The 9537-nt window shown below is 40.4% G+C and overlaps 1 non-coding gene across 1 annotated transcript; it reads left to right on the forward strand.

Moving 5' to 3' along the window:
* Positions 1 to 5575: 5575 nt before the first annotated feature.
* TRNAS-GCU lies at positions 5576 to 5657 on the forward strand. The gene has a single exon. It is a non-coding gene; the product is annotated as a tRNA-Ser (tRNA).
* The last annotated feature ends 3880 nt before the right edge of the window (positions 5658 to 9537 follow it).

Consider the following 9537-nt stretch of genomic DNA (forward strand, 5'->3'; position numbering starts at 1 on the left):
TCTCTACAACTAAAGCACTTCTTCTGACATTGAGAAATGATGGTTTTGATATTCTTCTTTCATATGTCAAATCATTTTGCACAAGATTAGATATTGATATACCAAACATGAGTGCTCATTATAAGCATTCTAATCGTTCAAGCCGACAAAGGGATACCATCACAGTTGAGCATCACTTTCATTATGATATATTTAATACCGCAATAGATTTTCAATTGGAAGAGTTAAACTCTAGATTTAGTGATGAGACAGTAGAACTTCTTATGCTTAGCTCTGCCTTAGATTCAAAAGATAATTTTAATTGGTTCAACATTGATAAGATTTGTACTCTCGCCGAGAAATATTATCTTGAGGACTTCACTGAATAGGAAAAGCATAATTTGAGGTGTCAACTACAACATTATGAGCTCGATGTGGTTTGTCATGAAAAATTTTAAAAAATGTCCACTATCTTAGAATTGTGCCAAGGGTTATTTGAAACAAAAAAAATTGCAATACTATAATTTGATTGACAAGTTGATTCGTCTAGTTTTAACTTTGTCGGTTTCTACGGCAACTACAGAGCGTGCATTTTCGACTATGAAGCATAAGAAAACAATTCTTCGTAATAGAATGGGAGAGAATTTTTTGACAGATTCTATGATTATTCACATTGAGAGAGAGTTTGCAAGTATTGATTCAGATTCTATTATTGATGAATATTATACTTTGAAGAATCGTAGATCACAACTTCAATAATATGTGTATGTATATATGGATCATAAAATGATTTTTTTACTTTGTGACTTATTTGTGCTAATTAATTTTTTTCAACTTTTATTTAGGAAGTTGATGGCGTGAAAGTTCTTCAACTGGAACTCCAGCTGGAGCGACAATTCAAGTAAGCAAAATGGAGCGTCAATTCAAGTAATCTTTTAGCTGCTTAGATACTTTGTCTCTTGTAGTTCAAATCATATATATCTAAAACGTACCAAACTATGCTTTAACAGTTTTTAACAATGCGATTGAGATTAATGTACCACAGTCCAGGTTTTTGCCTTTGAAGGCAACGCCTGATCTGCTTCTAGTGCAGGTATACATCCATCATCTTTTCTATAAGGAACAACATGATTTCAGCTATCCTTTTTTTCACTTTTTGTATCTTGCCTAACTTTATATTTTTTTACTTGGACATACATTTAAGAAAGTAAAATCACGACCAAGCGGTTTTTTAACTTTAATTAGTTTTTCGTTAGCTAGCAATTTGTTTGATTAATTTTGCTTCTCAACTTGTAGGTGGCAAACTTCCTTTCCCGTTTCATGTCCATACCCAGTATTGTTGACCTTGACAACTTAAAGGTTTCTGGTGATGTTTGGTTTGGTTCAAGAATAGTGTTGAAGGTATTCTTCCTAGAGTTGGTTTATCTATTATCTGTTTTTCACTTGACAAATTAAGCATGTGTTTCGTATGGAGTCTATTTTAATTTCTTTTTTATTCTTAAAATTCAAAATTTTAATAGATACTCTGTATATTACAGTTGCACATTGATTTCCTTTCATTTCTCTTGTTGGCACATAATCACAAAACACAATGAAGAAGTACTATATTCTTCATTTTATTGGGCAATCAATGACCATGAAGACCTCTGAGCATCGACTAATTATTTATTCCTAATAGTATATTGGTGTTTTGTTAGATTTTGATTTTCTATCCATTTTAAATATAATTTTCTTTTGCAAAACTCAAGAAGGAACATCAAAGATATTCCCTTTGCGGAACTTGACTTTGGCCACTCAACCTTTCAAGACTTTTTATTTGTTTATGTTTGTTACACTTCTAATATTTTGTATTAATGAGGTGAGTTTAGTTTTCTTTTTCATGCTATTAAACTTTATCCTGCTAGCGAATTGACTAGCGCTCTCGTGTTTTATAGGGTTCGATCGACAAATACTTCGAGGTCATCGTTGTAGATGCATCTCACAGTATCATTATCCACAACGACCTAAGGATTAATTCTAGAGTTATCGTTAAACATACCTTCATGGTGCCTTTTGTCTAGAGTTGATGTGATTTCAACTCAGTTTTACTTACCTATTTGATGTGCTTGTCTAGTCCCATAAGTTAGGGATTCTATGCAACTTGTATCCTTTGATAATTTGCATTCTGATATATTTTTTAATATCTATTATTTTTCTATGGATTTGTTCGACAAATGAGTTTTTTTTATGAATTAAGTAAAAGATATAAGTTATATTGTTCTATTTGTCTTGTAAAAAATGTTTTTTGAAATATTTTTTGTGTGATAATATTACAGTTTTTAATATTTTTTTTAAATATTAAGAAAATTAACGATGAAAATTTAATTTCGTCACTAGATTTGGTGACGGATATTAAATTTCATTGCAAAATTTAATGACAAAATTAAACTTTCTTCACAAAATGCATTAGCGATAAATTTTTTTATGATCGACAATTTCGATTTGAGTTTCTAATTTTTAGCCCGAGTAGTTTATAATTCCTGGCTCCGCCATTGTCTATCAGTGATTATATGCAATCAATCAAGACCATTGCCAACAACCTAGCTGTAATTGGACATCCGGTCTCTGATCCAGAACTATTAATACATGTTCTTGCAGGTTTGAGATCTCAATATGATAGTTTTGTCCTAGTGTGACGACTTGCATGGATCATATATCACTCGAAACTCTTCATGGTATATTATCTTCTCATGAAAGACTTTTACAAATACAATCTCAAAGGATGTCAGATTCTATGTCTTTATCAGCACACATGATTAGCAAAGCTCCACAACCTGATCAACATAATCAGTCTCCTCCCCAACATGGTCATCAAAATTAGATTAGAGGTTTCAGAGGCCAAGGTCGAGTTTGAGAATATAATGCTGTCAAATTTGCTTCAACTATGACCATTATGCTCAAAATTGTTATAAAAGATATGATTCAAATTTTTTGAGGAGGACTTGTATCATCAAATCGACAAATAACTGGTAGTGATCAAAACGACATTACTACTTTACTCCTTCTTCGTCAAGAGTTTTCTATTCAAGATCTTGGCAATGTTCATTTTTTTGTTGGCATAAAATTTCTCTCATATTTTGAAGGTTGTCTTCTCTCTCAAAACAAATATATTATTGGACTTCTACAAAGAGCTAAAATGGATCGTGCACGTCTTATCTCCACATCAATCATTGAAGGTGGTTTCACTGCACCTTCATCCTTCTCTTCAATGTATGACCCTCAGATTTACCGAATCATTGTTGGTGCCCTACAATATGTCACAATTACACAACCTGATATTACTTTCGCTGTGAATCGTGTCTATCAATTTATGCATGCTCCTAATGAATACTATTGAGAAAGTGTTAAGAGAATTCTTTGATATCTCAAAGACATTATTCTATATGGTCTTCTTTTATATCATCAATTCTCACAAGAGTTGATTGTCAACAGTGATGTAAATTGGGCTAGATCTCCCGAAGATAGATGTTCTACTAGTGGATATGCCATATTTCTTGGCAAAATATTATTTCTTGACTTTCAAAGAAGTAACTTACAGTCCCTCGCTTAAGTACTGAAGTTGAATATAAAGTTATAGCTAACACGGCGTCAGAAATTATTTGGCTACAATATCTTCTTTCTAAATCATACTTTTCCCCAACTGCTACGCTTAAAATCTGGTGTGATAATATTGGAGCAACTTATCTTGCGACAAATTCTGTTTTTCATGCTCGTACAAAGCATGTAGAGATTGATTTTCATTTTAATGGTGAGCGTGTGGCGACTCGACAACTTTCAGTTTCTTACATCTCTATTGAAGATCAAATTGCTGATTTTTTACCAAGCCATTATCCAGATAACGTTTCACCAAGTTAGCACTCAAACTCAACGTTCAGGCACTCCCGTTGAGTTTGTCGGGGGATAATAACAATAATGAAAAATAATCTCGAATGGATTTTAATAAATTGAGATTTATTATATTTGACATCACAATCAAGATTGACATGAATCAAATAGCAAAAATGATATTTCCAAATTTATTATATTTATTGTTATGCTTATAAATTATATGTCATATTTAATCTTTCTATTATTGTTAAGATAACTTTATAAATAAGCATATTGACTTTAGTAAATATCAATCAAAGAATTATTATCTATTCTAGGGAAGACATACAATCTGAGCGTTGTACAGTAACCTTCCGAGGAATCTTTCGTTACTCATATATGCACCTCTTTTGTCTTTTATAACTTATGTCGTTACTGAGGCGGTTGAAGATATATTTTGTCATAAGTTTTCTGCTGATGGGAAATGCAATCAATCACCTTCGAAGAAGGTTATAGTGAATGCTCACATTATAATAGAGGAATATTCGCTGGCAAACATTTGTTATTTTGATACGTTGTCATGATTCTTTGACCATGTTGTTTACTGAGTGTATTCCAACTGGGTCTTTAAACCAACCGATTGTATATCCGTTCTTTCCTTAAGTTTCTCGGTTATGCACTCGGTGATGCTGGAGATTTGCTCTGGAAGTAATGTAAAGCTAAGTCCCGTAGGTCAGATCGATTCTTTAGCTGACTGGCTATATACTGGGACACTTACCTTTAAGGAATGAGGAACTGAGTCCATGGAGATTTGATCAATACTTTAAGCTGATTGTCCATGTGAGAGAAGACTTGCCTTTGAAGCGAGAACCTGAGATCCAAAAATCCGACCGAGCTTATAAAAGGAACTATTCACCTGTATGTATGAGCAACAATGCTGAGCTGTGTAAATCTGACCAGAATTATTATATACTGGCTATATGAAGGAGCATTGACATATGAGAAAATCCATAAGGTCGACCGGTTATATGCTGTAAAGCTTGTACTGAGTGGAAAGCTTAGTCCCGTTACTCCGGTTGAATTTATGATCGGATAAATCTGTAGTATAAGGTTAGACTTTCATTAAACTTGGTCGACTATCGAATGATTAGATATATGATAGATGTCTTAAGACCAGAATGGGGCACTAGGTTCTTTAGGTCAGTCCGACTTCTAAGCCGATCGTCCTCATTATGAATGCCTTAGCGTTGGACGAAGAGCAAAGTTCTATTGAGAGTGACATGCTGACTACCACCTCTCCTTAATCTTAATTGTCACGTTATTTTAACTTTAACTACCCCATCATATCTAAATTTGTCCTTGACATCTCGCATCATATAGCATGCATTCACCTTTGTTCTCATTCCAAGCTTTCTCGATTCCATTACATTTACGCGCACTGTGGGGTGGAGAGAAGCAAGGATGGGGCAGCTGCTAAATTATTGAAACCACCATTAAAAAAAAAAGAAAAAAAAATACTAATAAAAATAAAATAAATATGACAAAAGACGGTTTATTTCCTTAACTTTAGTACCATATCAAGGGTACAGTAAGAATAAAATAAAGTACAGAGTGACGTATCAGATGCGGAGAAGTGAGAAATCTATTTAATTAATTATGAATGAGTTGTCCCCAGTCATTCCAGAATCGAGTAATGTTAGTATACAGGTTTAAAATAAGGGAAATTATATTATTACACCAAAATAACAAAGTCGCTTTGGCCGAGTGGTTAAGGCGTGTGCCTGCTAAGTACATGGGGTTTCCCCGCGAGAGTTCGAATCTCTCAGGCGACGACTAACTTTTTTTTTTTTTTTTTTTTCATTTTCCTAAGAAGCCTCCCTCGTCTCCACAAGAAAACAAAAAAATCGAACACGGAAAACAGATTCGACCCGCTCATAGCAGAGCAGGGCAGAAGTCGAGACGCAGGAGAAGGCGGCGATGGCCGAGGTATCGATCGATAAATCGAACACACTTGGGCGTATACTATCATTTGCGTGGCCTGCCTTTGCGGCCGAAACGCTGGCTGCTCGCTTACACATTTTGGAGTCGAGTTTTTTTTTGTCAACACAAAACTGACTGGACTATACATATCTGTGTATATATTGAGAGCTTTTAATTTCCTCCAAAACGACGACGACAATTCAAATGACAAGGTTCAAGTACTCTAATTTAACAGTTATATATATATATATATATTGATTTTGTCCGAAATAATATCATCTTGTTCGAAAATTGAAGAGACGGATATTGAAGATGTGACACTCTTGTTGACCTCCGGTGGACTTCGCTCTTGCCTGCAACACAAGCAGCGTTAATGCCGAACCAGGGAAGGGGTCTCAGCGATGGTCCTCCGGTGCTCAAGTCAGTCTCCAACGAAGCAAGAAGTAGTGAGAACTGTAGCGCAACAGTAGAAATCGCGAGAGAAGCATACCTCAGCCGATGCCTGGACCCCCCTTTATATAGGGCTCCTGTAGCGTGTGTGTACGATTCTTAAAGCGGGAACGCTTTCCCTGAGAAGACATGTCAGTCAAGTGTCCCTAACACAGTACCTTAACGGATCGAACATATCTCTGAAATAATAGTGGAAGATTCCTCTGTACGATCTTCTATCTGACCATGCCGCCAGTCAGCGACACTAGCTCCCAAAAGGATGTCGAAGGATATCCCGCTGTATCTGTTGCTTGGCCGAGCGGAGTGGCTGCTCGGCCAGAATTCTGATATCCGCTCGACTGAAAGTCTACTGTCTGTGTCGTCCGTTATGGGGCCGAACAGGATAGCCGCTCGACATGAAGCCCCCCGTCCACATGCTTGGCGAGTATCTCACTATCTGCGTGCCCAGTTGATGTCAAGTCTTCTATTAGGTTGAGCGGGGGAGCCGCTTGGCTCGGTTTCTATTGTCCCTTGAGCGTCGGTTTGATTACTCCTTGTGCCCAAAATGATAGGTCAATGCTCAACCCTCGATCGACATATGCCTCGCCCAATCGGCTGACAACATTCCACCCGTTGACCATATTGACTTTGACTTCCACGCGACGACAGGGTGGGGCCCCGCATAATCACCGCATCACAAACCTTCCCTCCAAGTCTAGTCGAAGGAGGCTGTAGTCCGACTGACTAGACCTTTGTGTGAGTAGATTCCCTCCCGATCGACATTCATCACTGTATGGACTTCAAACAGAATATGGTGTTTCTCGCCGATCGGCTTGTTGAAGTTTACTGAACGGACATAAGTGCGCTCCTTCCATCTGATCGGCCTGACGGAGGTTTGCACTTGTTAACAATTTTTCGTGGAATGCCTCGGGCTAGCACGGGCTATGCTGATGTCACCCCGATTTTTTGGGAATCATGCAAATCCCTTTTCATTAAGGCAGAACAGGTTCCCACGCCTGCATTAATTGTCAACCCGTGGTTGCATGCCATGTGTTACGCCCACCGTCGTTGCACGCCTGATGTGATAGGCATTGATTGCGACACTTGGCGGTTTAAATTCGATGATCGGATCTTGGCCTAGGTTTCCGTGACCGAGATCCGACGGCTCTGGTTGGCCGAACCCGGGGTTTATAAACCCTCCTCGCCATCGCCTCTTCCATACTTTCGCTGCTTCGAGTGCTTCCGACAACCTGCTAATCCCGCACTTTGCTCTCCGACGATCCTCCATCCCCCTTTTCCGGCGATCCCTCTTTTTCCAGTAAGCTATCTTCCCATCACGTTCATTTTTGAGCAGTTCAACTCGTTTTTTGGTTCCGGTGAAACCTTCAGTGACTTTTTTTTTCCTTTGATTGCGTTTCTGCCTCTCGGCTGCCCACCTTTTCCTTTATTTTCGAGATGGCAAGCTCTTCGCAGCCGTTGGCTCCCATCCCTGGACTCTGGTATACCACCATGGAGTCTAGATTTTGATGAGGGCGACACAGAGGGCCTTAGAAATGCCTTTGAAATTCCATCCAACCAGGAGATCATTCTGTCTTCTTCGTTCGATTGGCCAAATGCTGCCCCGACCGACACCATCTGTCTGTTCAGGGATCACTTTACCGCTGGTCTGCGATTCCCTATCCATCCTTTCATTATCGCAGTTTGTAAATACTTCCGCATCTCTTACTCAACTCGTGCCGAACTCTTTTCATCTTCTATGCGACATTGTCGTCTTGTTTCGGCTGCACGACATCCCTCTTATCCCTCGGGTCTACTATTATTTTTATTACCTGAAGTTGTCCTAGCCGGAGACCTTCCTCTTCCAGTCTAGGGTCAGTTTAGTATTTTTTGATAAAATACTAACTTTCAATAAACATTGGAAGGAGTACTTCTTTTTCATGCATCTTCTCGAGCGGCCGGAATTCTCGATCTGCTGGCAGCTTGAAGTGGCACCTCAACCCCCACTGAAAAGCTACAAGAGCCGATCAGACTATCTGAATGCTGCGGCGATGCTGGCCGGTCAGAAGTACGACATCCACAAGTTGCTGCTTGAAGGTCTCCTCTACATTTTTGGCCTCAGTCCGATCTGCACTCAGCTCCCGACCAACCTAGGTATGTAACTACTCTACCCTTTCCCTTTGATGCTAACTGATTTCTCTTCCTCTTCTGCAGCTGAAGTCATGATGCGAGCCCGTGTGCTCGGCAAGGCGAAGCTCAAGGACACTGCGATCAAGGCGGCAACCACTGAAAAGCTGGCGAGCCGAGGTCTGCAACCGGTCGACCCTCATGAAGACCCACAGGATGAAAGTGAGGAGACACCTATCTTGGTGAGCAAAGGCGATGCCCGCCTTGCGTCGAGCGGAGCAGAGACCTCAGGACCACAACCATCGTCCATGCGACACCCGTTTGTTCCGGTCGATGAACCATCGGGCTCGGCCTCCTCAGATGTACCGCTGAACAGGTGCAAGAGGTGTTGAGAGGAGCCATCTTCACGTTATGCTACCTCGGGCATGCAGCCGGCCGAGCGGGTCAAAACTTCGACTCTGACTCCGCTTCCAGAAACTGTGGAGGCTTCATCGTCTGATCGGATGCCCTCCCTTGCCGAGCTACCGCAGGGGGTCGTCGTCGCATCGCCCGTGGCCTTCATGCATGCTGCTACCACCGAAACCCCTGAAGGTTAAGCGGTCCGACATCCTACCGGCCTCCAGTCGGAAGGCCTCAGCTCACTCGGCCCCGAGCGGCCTACGATCTATCACGGCGATCCTCCATCTGCCAAGGAGGACTATAGCGAGCTGAGCACCCAGTCCCATCCCCCCGAACACCAGATCATCATCCGAGGGCCTCTTGCCAAAGTCTAGGAGGATGCACAGACCCGTGCGACGATACTACCTCCAGGTGCCCTGGCCAACAATCATACCCAAATGGCCACCGGAGTAAGTATTTTAATGTAAATTCATGGCTTACCTTCGTTTGGCTCTAACCTTTTCCCATTTATCCACAGTAATGGGTGGAGAGCCTGACCATGTGTCACAGGCTCACATTCTTAGAGGATGAGTTCAATAAGCTCAAAGTCTCGAGCGGCCCCTCCTCCTCCCAAGGGTCGCCGACCTCTGAGGTCGAGAAGCTGAAGGCCGACCTAGAGAAGAGTAATAAACTTCTTGAGGCCGAGCAGGGCAAGAGCGCAGAGCAGGAGACACTGGTGGCTCGGCTGAACAAACAGGTCACCACTTTTGATAAGAAGATTGAATCGGCCAATGCAAGGAA

The sequence above is a fragment of the Zingiber officinale genome, chromosome 8A (genome assembly GCF_018446385.1).
Source record: "Zingiber officinale cultivar Zhangliang chromosome 8A, Zo_v1.1, whole genome shotgun sequence".
Taxonomy (NCBI): Eukaryota; Viridiplantae; Streptophyta; class Magnoliopsida; order Zingiberales; family Zingiberaceae; genus Zingiber; species Zingiber officinale.